Here is a 13,829-nt window from a genome sequence, read left to right on the forward strand (position 1 = left end):
TAGTGTGAAGTTCATTTATTTCATATTAATTTATGTTCGCCATTTCACTCTATGCACGAAATGTGTTTCTTTCAATTCATGGCATAACATGCCAATTGGAACACGGCCTGGTACTCAGCTTTAGTATACAGTGTATTTTATGAACACTTCCAAAGCCTATAACAAATGGCATTCCTTTCCAGCGTTACTGAAGTTGTCAAAATACATTGTGAAGTAATTACAGTTGTAAATACTTGAAAAAAAAAACAAATATGCTTCAACACTTTTGAACGGGACCGTAATTTTAATCTTACCTTCGTCAGTACGGTGATGAATTACAAGTATGAATTTACAAACTAAGCTATGAAAGACCCCAAAAAAAAGTAGAACAACATAATATTCCCAAAAACTTTCAAAGGTTGACACGAATATGTGTTCCAAAATGTTTTTTCAGCCATTTTTCATTTTTAAAAGGCGAACACACTGATATAATCGATTTTCTTCCAAAAATAAGTTGAAATCCTCTTTCAGAACGATTTAAAGATGCATACTACACATATTATACATAATATTAGTTTCTATGCGAAATATTCATTGCTTCAAATATTTTGTAACTATATTGATGCTCTAGATTCAGAAATATAGTGCGAACTTTTGCCCTCTGTCGAGGCTTTCACAATGTTCCTTCCTACAAGAAACACTAGCAGCTTTCTGTTTATTCGAGTGCACCTCTCGAACTACTATGGAATTGGAATTGTACGACATCAAGAGATTTTGTAAATCTTCTTCTTTCGATCATTACAAATTCTTATTACAAAAGGTTCAAAAATTACATCAAAACAGCTAGAAACACATTTGCTTACGTAACTCTACCACTACATAACGAAATCGTTCCAGTTTATATTGAGTATCTGGCCTGACAATGTGTCGAATCCATACAAGTTTTCCTGGGTTTTTAACTCGTGGACAGAGTAAGACCCACTGCGAATTTTTGCCCCGCATTGCTCTATGTAAACAAAAAAAAAGAGATTTTCACATGAGACGCTGAATTTCGTTAAGGACTACTTGTATCACTCACCTTTAGGGATGATTTGTGAAAACATACCCGGATTTTTCACGTTTCTGAAATGCTCAATGTATTAGTTGCTACGGGAACAGCGAACTTCCCCTTCGATTGTCTCCGTTCGTGGATTTTGTTAGATACGGTATGTGGCAAAGTTACGCGTGAAATCGTTTTTGTTCGTTTGACATTTACTCACTACCACCATCAAGCCAGCAGCGAGTTGTGAAATGCAACCTGATTAGCATTTGGCGATTATTTTTTCGTGACGATGTTGATGATGAATATGTTCCAAATGATATGTCTGTTTGTCTGTAGTAGTCTGTAATAAAGCAATCTCAACAAATCACACCATTTCAGATTCCTGAGGAGTAAAAATATACAGTAGGATGGATCAACGTTATATGGCAAAATGAAAATTATCGCATCAACTTCGGACAAAGTTTTTTCAATCCTGTTTTGCGTCTAAAACTATTGAGATATTTTTTATGGTTTTATTGCTTGCATTTTTTGTCAAATTTTACATGAATCTTGTAACCTATGATAGTAAAATATAGCCTAAAGTGTGAAGAAAAAACTTTTCGAAGACCGTAAAGTCATCTGTGATTGTAAAAGAAGTTATATCCTAGCTTGTAATTATCGTCTTGATGTTGATCGGCTTTCAGTGATAGTGAAGGTGCTAATGCAGTCAACTGAAAATTCTGATATTTTCCAGCTCTGTCTATTTTCGGTCTCTGTAGATTTTCCGCATCACGACGGTTTCAAATCGAACGGACTCAATATATACCAAAACTTCCGTATGAAATTTTTGAGTTTAGCAAAGCCATCTTGACCAATTGAACCCCTGAAAAAGACCCATACGGACCGAAACGTCGGAAAAAATCAAAAACTAGTGTTTTCGATTTCTCCAAAAGACTGCAAAGCCAAAATTCTGAAGCATAACTATCCCAGTCGTATCCCGACCAAGGAAAGATCATGATTACATGTTCGACGAGAAAGGCACTATCACCACTTGGTGGATTAATCTGGGTTTTCTTAATTAAGGTACAGGCATTTCCTCAGAAGTTTCTTCTGGTTTCCTCCATTAGTGCCCTCTGGTTTTGCAACTTAAGTTTCTTCTCAGATCCCTTCTAGAGTTCTTTCTGAGATTCGTTAAGGAGCTTCTTCCTGAATTTCTCCAGGCGTACCTTCAGGTCTATACGTTTTTTTTTCAAGATTCCAGGAGTTCCTACTGAAATTACTCAAGCAGTTTCTTCTGGTGTTGTTCCAGGAATTAATTGTGGGAGTCCTCAAGAAGTGTTTTTTGAAGTCGTCAAGAAGTTCTTTAAAGGATTTCCATTTTTGAGAATTTCTCCAGCATTTCCTTCTGGGAATTCTTCAAAAGTTCCTTATGTGATTTTGCAAGGAGTTTCCTCCAGATTCCTCCAGAAGCTCCCTTCAAGGATTCCCTCTGGAGTTCCTTTACCGATAGCTTCTGAAGTGTCTTATGGGATTCCTCTAATATTTTCCAAGATTGATCCAAGATTTCCAAGATTGTCTTTAGGTTCAAGTTTCTGCTGCCAAAAGGTGGCGCTAATTGCAAATTTATAAAAGCAAGTAGATTTTTATTATTATCTGGAAAATATATAATAAGCTGTAACTTTTTACAAAGTACACCAAAAATTGTCATATGTTTACTGCTAGTTCCTAAACTAGTAAGATATGATTGGTACCATTTTGGTCTTGATAGGCGAACTCAACTCTAAGTTAGAGCGTTTCTGGTAAAAAATACTTCTTATATGAATGTCATTCATTAAACTACTAAATCTTATGTTTTAGTGGACCGGTTTGAATTGAATGTATGACTTATACTGCAATCTTTGATTAAACGGCGACAAGCAACTGGTCCAAAACAATTACAACTTGTTGGAAACTTTTTGAAAAAATCAAATAAATTTCAAACTTATGCTAATTTTTAAAGCGTTTCAACTCAATCAAATGCTTTCTGAAGATTATTGATGAAATTTCAGGATCCGCGGCGTGATGAGTTTGATTGGAAAATCAAAATGTCCAGCGATGTGAAGTAATAAATCTCAGTGGCGTACATATTTAGTCTTTGGGACTGGGAAATGAGTTGAATACGGGCCGAAGAATGGGGTCTCTACCCTACCTAGTGTCATCAACATCGACGTTCGCATCCAAATTCAATCTTGTCCCTGGGATGCCACAATAGGCAATGGCTATCTCTATACGACCCCGTTCATAGACCATAGAAGCCTCGGACACATTCGATCGAGGGAAAGAGAGTGAGAACATTTCGCCTTGCCGCCGGCGTTAATCGAACTTTAATTATTGTAATTATCTTTATCTGTTTTGCAGGTTGATTATCGTGGATCCCCGGAGGCACATAACATACCGTCCGACACGAACACGAACGAATCGAGTGCATCTGTTGGGTATGGATAGTGGTCCGTATAGTGGTGGCTTCTGTCTGCTGGTTTACCGAACAACAACGGTGTGATGGTGGTGGCATCTAATTACTACGTAATAAAATAAATACGGTACTCAGCCGGACAGGAGCTGCTCGGGATTGAGAGGCAAATTGCTCGTCGTTGTCACTCGGTTCTCAGAACTTCTACTGATGAGAAAGATTTGATGAACTCACGCGAATTGATAGGTAGACGTAAATTGAATAAAGTTAGATTGCGAGACAACGGCGGCCCTAGGTGAAATCAACAAACTAGATGATTTTAATGGGTACAACCTACCCTTAATTAATTACCTACTGAAACAGTAGCTTGTTGCAGCCCCCCACACAACTAATCTCCTTCATAATATGGGTGTCTGCATTGATTTGATTTGATAATTGTGGCGTAATATTATTAATATTAATATTAATATTAATATTAATATAATCTCAGACTCCATAGAATTCGATTCTCACTGTTGTGTACAGGGAAGAAATTACGTTCCTAGCGTAGTTCTAATCCTAAATGGATAATGGTATAGAACCTTTGATCCTGATTGTTGAACATTATATTAATTTATTAGCTGTGGTAACTGCCAACAAAATACTTTCTGTGCGAATAAACTCTAGTGACAATATACATTGATACGCAAGTGTGTCCCTTTGGCGCAGAGGATAGCGCGTTGGACTTCTAATCCAAAGGTCGCGGGTTCGATCCCCGCAAGGGATGATAACTTTTTTGCAAGTCTGTCAAACCAGTGACATTTTTCAGTTGCAATATTTTTGTTGATGTTTTTTTTTATTATTTACTGTCAGTTTATTAGCGATATTCCGATAGTTAAATATCAGACAATAAGGAATGGTATCGGTTCATTTTTTTCTTGTCTTCGATTTTCTCTTTGGAATATTCCGGGAAATCCGATCAATATTCGGATGATCTCTCGGTGTGTTTCGGTAAGTGACGACTAGAACTAGCTTCAAACAACAAAAACAACCCAAAATGATTTGTCTGCCAAGTTATCAACCAAAAAGAAAATCGATGAAGAAAAATCGATCATTATAAAAACACCCGTATGATACTAAGCGCGAGATTATGTAGTGAGGATGATTGTCTCACTACTGAAGCTTCTATGTATTACCTTCACAATATCATGACAAATGATTGAAAAAAAGACCAGAACAAATGGATAACACAACGTGAATCGTGGTAACCTTGGATGAGTGTTGGATGACAAGTGCAAATGCTTACCCATGCCTAATGAACTCTTAAGATTATATTATGCATCACTGAGCTTTCATACGAATCATTAACTTATTGCTTTTCAATGGTTATTTGCTCACGTTTTTGAAGCGATCAAAAACGGGGCATTCTGCAGCCACGCAGCTAAAATAAAGTATTAGGGACCATCCCCAAACCACGTGGTCATGTTGGGCGGGGTGGGGTTGTGGTTTGGTTTGAGCAAAGACTACGGTCCATACTATTTTTTTTTTGTCTGAACAAAAGACCACGCTTGGGTGATGGTTCAGAACTAAAAAAAAAAAAGAAATGGCCACGAGGTTTATGGACAGCCCCTTATCACACTCATTGCAAGCGATCATACGAATATTTGACGGCATAGATTTATCACTTTGAAATTTCGAGCGACAAATTATCCACCATTACCATCGATGCTGATGATTGGCTACTCAGCTTAAATCAGCCCTGTCGTCCTCCTTAGTCACGGTTAGTCGACGACTAATGAGCTTTATTTTTAAGTCAAAAAAGATTTTTTTTTTCAAAATAACCATGTAAAATAGTTAATGTGATTATTACCACCACCCACGTGGTGCACATTTTACCAAAAAAATCACTTCACTTTACTTCACGAACACCCTCTCAGGAAGCAAAATTTGATAAAACGTTATTTTTGACCATTTTGGTTGTACACTGTTGACGCCCTGACCATACCAGATTGAGTGTAAATGGGATTTGGCAAAAGTCGGTACCCACGACCACCCCCTCAGGTAGCAAAAATTAATAAAACGTTATTTGAGGGAATTTTGGGCAATTCAAATTGGCAAAAAAATTAGAAAGCTGGCTGTTTTTTTTTCTATTTGCTAATGGTGGAACGACATTGCGTTCGGATAGATTTTTGACTCGCGTTTTCTAAAGCACAGATCTCGCCAGTCATAAATCCCTTGAAGTTAAAATACCAATTTAAATACGAGCATGAGCACGAGCATTGTTGACCGTACACTTCGTAGTTGCTACTCCGTGATTGACCTGAGCTAGCGATATTGCACAGAAAACCAATAGGCTTGGGGCTTAGGATTTGCAACTGTAGAAAGTAGAGCAAACATATAGATCCGCGAAGATGAATCCGTTGTATCCAAACGAAGTGTCAAAATCTGTATCCAAACGAGCATGACGTCACGATTTCAACCTTGTGTAAAAGTGCCACAGTGGACTTATCAGATTGGTAGGAATGTTGGTTCACATGAAGAGGCACCGTTGGCCAGATGAACATCACGGATGTGATGATCCACAATGCGTTCTAAGCATTTCAGAAGAAACTGATAGGTCTGAAACTCTTTGCTTCTTAATACGACGCACGACCCACTTTCGGAATAAACTTTAGGGGAGACTGGGGAGACTTGATCCCTTTTTCTTAATTTACCTGAAACTTCAACAAAAACACAAAACTAGATCAGATTTCCGTACAAAATGGTAGGTAAACATCTATTGCAAGTTAATACACAACAGAATGCCTTTAAATTATTGTTAAAGTTTTCAAAACTGTGTTTTTATGGAGGCATGTCTTATAATGTATTTTTCAAAAATGGGTGACACTTGATCCCCCTTTGAGCACATGGTTTATCTAAACGGAAAATAATTCCAGAGTCTTCCTATCCATTTTCTTTTCGGGTTTTCTTGTATTTTCGATGAATATAGAGTGTTTGAAATTGTAAGATTTCCTTAAATTTTTAAGGATATGCCGTATTTTCAAAATGGGGAGACTTGATCCCTCTTTTATTGGTTTGTACTAAAGTTTTTAATTATCTGACACATTTTATCGTTTAATAGACTAGAATTCCAAGTAAATAGAGGCTTCCAAATAGAACTTTATTTTTCACATGTATAATGTGTGTGTAACCCTCGAGGGATCACGTCTCCCGATGTCACTGTTGTGTATTAGACCTGTTCACTTTTTTGACCTACCCGTGTCACATCAAATTATCAATCCACATGCAAAAATAAGGCTTCAGTCCAAAATTGAGCCAAATTGATAAAGGTTTAGAGGTGTATCAAATCGATTTTGTGTTTTTTCGAGCATTTTCACGAAAATGTACTTCAATATCCAGAAAATTGCACCAAAAAGGTACCGAAAATACCGTTAAAATATAGTTAGAACAATACTCTACAGCTTTGCCGAATACACTACGGTGTTTAAAATGCGTATTTCAAAGTTATTCAACAATTTTCGTTAAAAAATCACGAAAAAACACGATATTTTTACGATTTTTCATGTAAAAGTCATGTAATTTTACATTGTTTTAAGTGACCAATTTTATGAGCTATTGCTCCTATGTGTTACGAACATTTCGTCCATACATCATTTTAGTGTAGAAATTTGTTTTCATTGACTAATTATCAAAAGTTTGTCACGTTGATACTAAAAATTGTACAGAGTTGCCAGCATAAAATAAAACAAAGTTACCCATGATTTAAACGTCATTACACTTCTTTGTCTCATCTGCATCAGTTTTAATTTGGCGCAGTTGGTTGAGCATGAGATTGTGGATTCGAAGATTCAAGGTTCGAGTCCTGGAATAGCATTTTTTTGCGTCTCAATCCTGCTATAAGTTGATGAAACTACGCACTGCATGTCATGGCAATTTGGCATCATAGCATTGTTTCGAAACCGTAGAGTGCATAGTAAGAATGAAGTTTCCCTTCATCTTGTAGTTGTGCTGATTTGTGGGTAGATAGATAACAAGTAAGCTGCACCCACAGTTGTCTGTAAAATGTTGTATCCAGAAGCAGTTCCATCATCGTATTGTTTTAGCTAAATTGTTCATTATCAAACAGATGCTCAATATTTCGCCCAGCTGATCTCGTTGACACGATTTATTGTCAACAAGTATAAACTAAATATCTAGCTAGTCCTGGAATGGGCTTAATTGGCAGGTCCCGATCATTATTATTTGGGAGATTGCGTGTAAGTCATGGCAGATTCATCATCCTAACTGCTACAAAGAAAGAAAAAAAAAGTTTATCATGTATTTGAGCTTGAACCTGGGACATTCTGATCCGCAGGCTCGAGCCTTACCATCTGTACCATTTCTGATACTTAAACCAAAAGGCATTAGAATACGATGGCATGACGTCTTAATCATGGGTAACTTTGTTTTAATTCGTGCTGGTAACTCTGTGCGATTTTTAGTATCAACGAGACATACTTTTAATAATTAGTCAATGAAAACGTATTCCTACACAAAAACGATGTATGGACGAAATGTTCGTTACACAAAGGAGTAATCGCTAATTAATTTAGTCACTTAAAACGATGTAAAATTACATGACTTTTATATGTAAAATCGTAAAAATATCGTGTTTTTTCTTGATTTTTTAACGAAAATTGTTGAATAACTTCGAAATACGCAATTTAAACACCGTAGTGTCTTCGGCAAAGTTGTAGAGTATTGTTCTAACTATATTTTAACGGTATCTCCGGCATCTTCTCGGAGCAATTTTGTGAATTTCTGAGTAAATTTCTGTGAAAACGGCTAAAAAAAACACAAAATCGATTTGATACACCTTTAAATCTTCATCAATTTGGCTCAATTTTGGACTGAAGACTTGGTTTTACATATGGATTGATAATTTGATGTGTCACGGAGAATCGGAGAAAAAAAGTTTCAAAGTGAACAGGTCCATTGTGTATACTAAGCTGAATTAATTAAAATATGTTAACGATAGCCTTATTTGGATAAATAAGTTTGAAAGTATTTTATTTAAACTACAGTGACCCCACAATTTATGAATCGGCAAAAATTACCACAGTTTATGGATCACTCCATTTGAACAACACGGTGATTCATAAATAGTGTACAAAATTTAAGGTGATTCATCGGTGTGGGGTCACTGTATGTGCTGTGAAATTTTGACACGATTTGGTTCAATTTTCACAAAGTTATTGAGATTTTTCGGAATCGTCTAAAAGATTTCTGAAGGATTGAAAACAAACCATCAGCCGTTAAAAAATAATGAAATGTACAATCGAAATCATTTGTAGCCAAGACATAGTCGTTTATCCAGGAGTAGTTTTGAAAAAAAATATGCTAGAAGAAAAATGTTTTTGATTCCGAGCAAATATGGGGGGAACAAGTCTCCCCAGGGATCAAGTCTCCTCAGTCTCCCCTACAGTAATATCCCGCCAGGATTTGGGAATATACCCTGTAGCAAAACTGCAAACAAGTATCTTGTACCGACTTTTCGAACCATCTAAGCAGAATACCCTCTTAGAATGAGTGTAATCAGTTTCGTACCTTTTAATTCCGCTCTAATAGCTTATCCTTTGACGGATACGCGTATTTCGACTACCACTAGTAATCTTCCTCAGTGTCAGTTATCCACTGTGGATAACTTACACTGAGGAAGATTTCAAGTGATAGTCGAAATACGCGTATCTGTCAAAGGATAAGCAAATAGGGCGGAATTAAAAGGTACTAAACTGATTACCCTCATTCGAAAAATGCAAACAAGTAGTTTTTTTCAAAACATGTTTGAAATAATCAAATCCCTTCTGAAGCTAAATAGGATAAATCCCATCTGCCCCAGGAAATTTGAAAGAAGCAAAGCTATTAAGAGCCCACTCAATCGATTCTATAGTTACAATACTCCGAGCCGAAGCTAAAGAATCATAACTACAAGAAAAGACATCAGATTCATCCGAAGATGTAATATCCACACATCCAGGGAAGTGTGTGCTGAATACGCATTCCAGAACTTCCTCATCAGAGGAAGTCAGATCGCCATTTGGCAAACGAAGTTCGTTCGCCCGGAAGTCCTTAGATTTCGCAAAGATTTTGTTTAACCGACTGACTTCACTCAAGCTGGAAACATTGGTACAAAGGATTTTCCAGCCGGATCGTTCAGCAGACCGGAGACCTTTCCTATATACCTTGCGAGCCGACCTGAAAGCCTCCGAACCAGCCGAACGTCACCTATTCCAATTCTTTCTACATTGTTTCCTGAGTTTCGCCAGATCAGAATTCCACCAAGGGGTTCCTCTTGTGATCTTCACAGACCGTAGAGGGCATGCTTCTTCAAAAGTTTCCATGATGAAGGTCGTTGTAGTATCAACGGCATCATCTAAATCACTTAGAGTGTCAATGGATGGTGAGTATCCATGAAATTTTGCCGCAACGAAATCAGTAAAATGATCCCAGTTTGTTGACCGAGGATTCCTGAAACGCAATGTTTGCGAAGTAACATTGAAATGTTCAAAAAGGATATAGGGATGGTCAGATAAAGATTCTTCGTCTGACACAAGCCAATTGGTCAGCTCATGACTAATTCTGTTAGAGCAAAGCGTTATATCTAACACTTCCTCTCTGGCAGATACCATGAAGGTTGGGCGGTTGCCTATGTTAAGTAATGCAAGATCTGTACTACTTAAGTACTCCATCAAACTGAAGCCTCTCATGTTGCCTGAGCTGCCCCAGATTATATGGTGAGCATTAGCATCACTGCCAACAATTAGCGGAAGGCCTTTTGAAGTGCAGTATGCGATGACTTGTTTGGAAGCATCCGTAGGGAATGGTTCATCATACGGTAAATAAACCGAACAATAAACGTATTTCCTGTTGAGGTTTACAACAGATACATCGATTGTAATAGCACATACATCTCTGGTGATTAGTTCAGAGATGAGTGTAGCAACTATTGCGTTGTTGACAAGCGCACAGGCTCGAGGCATGACACGCGAGTTTGCCATTTCATGTTTACTGAAAGTAGCAAACACCGGGTCACGATTTCAACAACACCAATAGAGCGCGTGACGTCATATCACAGAGAACAGACATTCAAGTCCAGTTTCGAAACTGTGTAAGGAATTTAATGACCATTTGAAATCGGCAACACAAGTGGCAATAGCGTGGCGCTGCAATCGGTTAATTTCCCATACTGATTAAATTCACCACTTGAAATGTTTCAATTCACCACTGACTGTGGCAATATGGTGTTTGGTGGCGTTAATGTTATCATCGTGTATTGGTTTGCAACCTTACTCAAGTAAAGATTCAAACCCTTACACAACTTTCCGAATGAAATTTGATCCAGCCTGGATGTCTGTTCTCTGTGGTCATATTCAATCGTCACACTCTTGAAAAATACTATTCACACGCTTGAAACATTTTACTCATCGATGTCCGCGTATCTATGTTCACTCTACTATCTATATTTGCCACCATCATCAATGGAAAAGTTTCGAGGGCTCAAATTTTATTGGGTCAATAACGGCGCTGGCCACGTCGTTACAGTCTACCGGGGAAGGGAAGAAATGTTAGTTCAACAACCGCTGCTACTAGAGATTGTATGTTCTACTGGACCCTCCACAGTTGTCATGGGAAGGAGTTTTGTTAGTAGGGAGGGATTGATAGTTGCATAGATCAAGGACTCACTTTGGTAAGCGATGCGATCCATGCAACCGTTCAGTACACACCTGTACAGTACATTACCGACACGCTACAGCAACAAACTCCTTCTTAAAAGAGAATTTGGCACCCGTTCGTTCCAAATTGGATGTTGGCTACTTTTTCAATCAGCTTACAAAAGGTTCATCTCCAATCCACGCACGCATGTGGACGGGTATCATCGAGACAATGAAGTATTATATAGCTGCCTATGATGTAGTGCGCAAGTTTCGAACGGCAAATACTTGATACAACTGAGAGTAAGCGGGAACAAATGTTCTCGTCCTGCTTTCGATAGCTGAAAGTGCCACTTAATTAAGTTTTTAAAGGATATGGTCTTCTACAAAGTTGTTTATCAACTGCTATTTTTTGCAGTCTGAGCCAAATCGAACTTGTCAAACCGACGTTTCGAATGAGAGATTCGTGGAATGCCGAACAGTCATCTCGTCGTCCTTCAATTTCAGCAGAGCCGTTCGACCGTTTTCGTACGAAGCCGCAACAGGATTGCCACTTGAACGTCTTCTCTCAAAACTTTTCCTGCTCCTTAGAGTCTTGAAAACAGCTCCTCCAGCTAGTGTAAAATTAGCAACTAGTTAAAATACACACATAGATGTGTGTTTCAAAATCTCCTCCCTCTGAATGCTGCTTGTCACGAACTTGGCAGATGAGCAATACTCTTGATCACGTATAACGAATGAGTTCGGAGGAAGAAACCAAGCCAGCTTCATCGACGGCCGCTCGACAACGAACAACTACGATTCAAAGTCGGTGCTCGCTACAAATCTTAAAAAGTCTTGGTTTGTTGAAAATCATTTTTTTAGGAAAAAGAAAAAAAAAAGGAATGCAAATTTAACATGTGTATTGGGCTTGGCATTGAGCATAGCATTCAATTGTCAAAACATAAAGCAGCACTGCTTGTATGTTCCAATCGGAGGTAAAAACCAGAGACATCATTTAAAGCCGAATAATTTCACCACTGCTGCCGCAAACTTGCTGGCCTCAAATTCGTTTCTCATGCTCGGTTTCATCGCCGGGACCCCTCCGACTCCAAAGAGGTAATTCAAACGAGAAACTAACAATGTCAGTAATCAAAATTCAGTATAGCTGGAGAGAAGTGCTATAAATTAAACAAATAGTCGTGATATTAAGAATATCATCATTCTAAATCAGCAAGTATTGAAACTTCTTGGATGAGGTGGTGCACAAGAAGTGACAATGGCCCCACTTTAAGGATCGTTAGAGTTCCTAATCAAATATACCATCACCATCAATAGTGAATACTCACCAATCAGACCTCCATAGTAGCAGCAGTTTCTAAGCTATTTCGATAAACATCTTTATCGCTCAATCGTTTCATCCCAGCATGTTGTGCAGAAAAAAGGTATAAATTCCACATACCTACCTAGACACAATATCACCAACGGAGCTCATTAACCTCACCTGCCTACCTGACTCAAATTAGATATTCCGACGAACCTGATCTAGCCTAAACCGTCCTCCCAAACAGACTGGGACAACTTTATCAGCTGAAACAAATCTTGACCACCACCACGTTGGCACGTTAAAATATTTGAAATAGAGATGTACCTCTTTCGTGTCTCTGCCTCGATCAGTTCCATTTCGCGTCGAGTTGTGCAAATCATATGGATACACCTGAGCAGATGCTGTGCGGTGCGGTGCTTGGTCGCTGGCCAAGTGTGGCCCGTCACGATTTACGATTCCGATAAAGGCCGTTTCGTCGCAATATTTTCTCGTTAACCAAAAAATAAAAACTGTCCAGTGGGAAAATAGTAGCCGGGAGGTTGAATATTTGTTGCTTCCTAGGAGCCAATATGTAGGGGGTCGCAACACTTGTAGAATGTCAATTAGGACACACAAGCTTTGACGTTGAGGCATTTCAGGAATTTAGACTCCAACTCAACCAGATTCGAGTGCGTGATTGGCGCTTTATGGTAAAAGAGAGTTTACGTTATAAAAATAAGGTTCTTATTCTGCTGCATCAGCAATGAAACGTCCATAGGGGGATTAGGGGCATAATGGACACCCTAAGCAAATGAGTATGTTAGGCCTGTATAGCGGACATAAACTTAACATATTATCGGTTGGCTTACAACTTTAACTTGTTTTCTACGTATTTCAATCATTTACAGCAGGTAGAATGTCATTGTTGTGAAGAAATAATGAATTGTAAACCGTGTGTTTTTCGGGGCTGGCAGGAAAGGTACGGGGCGAAATGGACACCCATCGGGGCATAATGGACACCCCTGCATATTTTATGCTGTATCTTTGATAACATCGACCAGTTAAGTAATTTGCCTACGGAGATCAACACCACAGATATAATACTCCATCTTAGACGAGTTTTAATAACATCAAAGTTCATTAAATAAACTTTAGGCAAAAATAATCGGAATTATTTTCTCCAAACTCACTAAAACGCCTAACAGTATGCAACGCGCGTACATCCATTCATAATTGCCAGTGTTCATTTCGCCCCGAATCGACTACAACATTTAAACTGCTATTTTGAGTAAATTCTAATCAAAAATATAATTCTTTATCCATTGGTAAATCTGCGTATACATGTAGATAAGATAACAATTCACTTGTTTTCATGATGGGCACACTCAAACACTCGTAATACCTTATTTGCTGCTGCTTCGAAAT

General features: G+C 38.2%; 1 non-coding gene across 1 annotated transcript; it reads left to right on the plus strand.

Moving 5' to 3' along the window:
• The first annotated feature begins 4,142 nt into the window (after positions 1-4,142).
• On the plus strand, positions 4,143-4,215 carry Trnar-ucu (transfer RNA arginine (anticodon UCU)). The gene has a single exon. It is a non-coding gene; the product is annotated as a tRNA-Arg (tRNA).
• The last annotated feature ends 9,614 nt before the right edge of the window (positions 4,216-13,829 follow it).

This window comes from Aedes albopictus, chromosome 1, assembly GCF_035046485.1.
Source record: "Aedes albopictus strain Foshan chromosome 1, AalbF5, whole genome shotgun sequence".
Classification (NCBI taxonomy): Eukaryota; Metazoa; Arthropoda; class Insecta; order Diptera; family Culicidae; genus Aedes; species Aedes albopictus.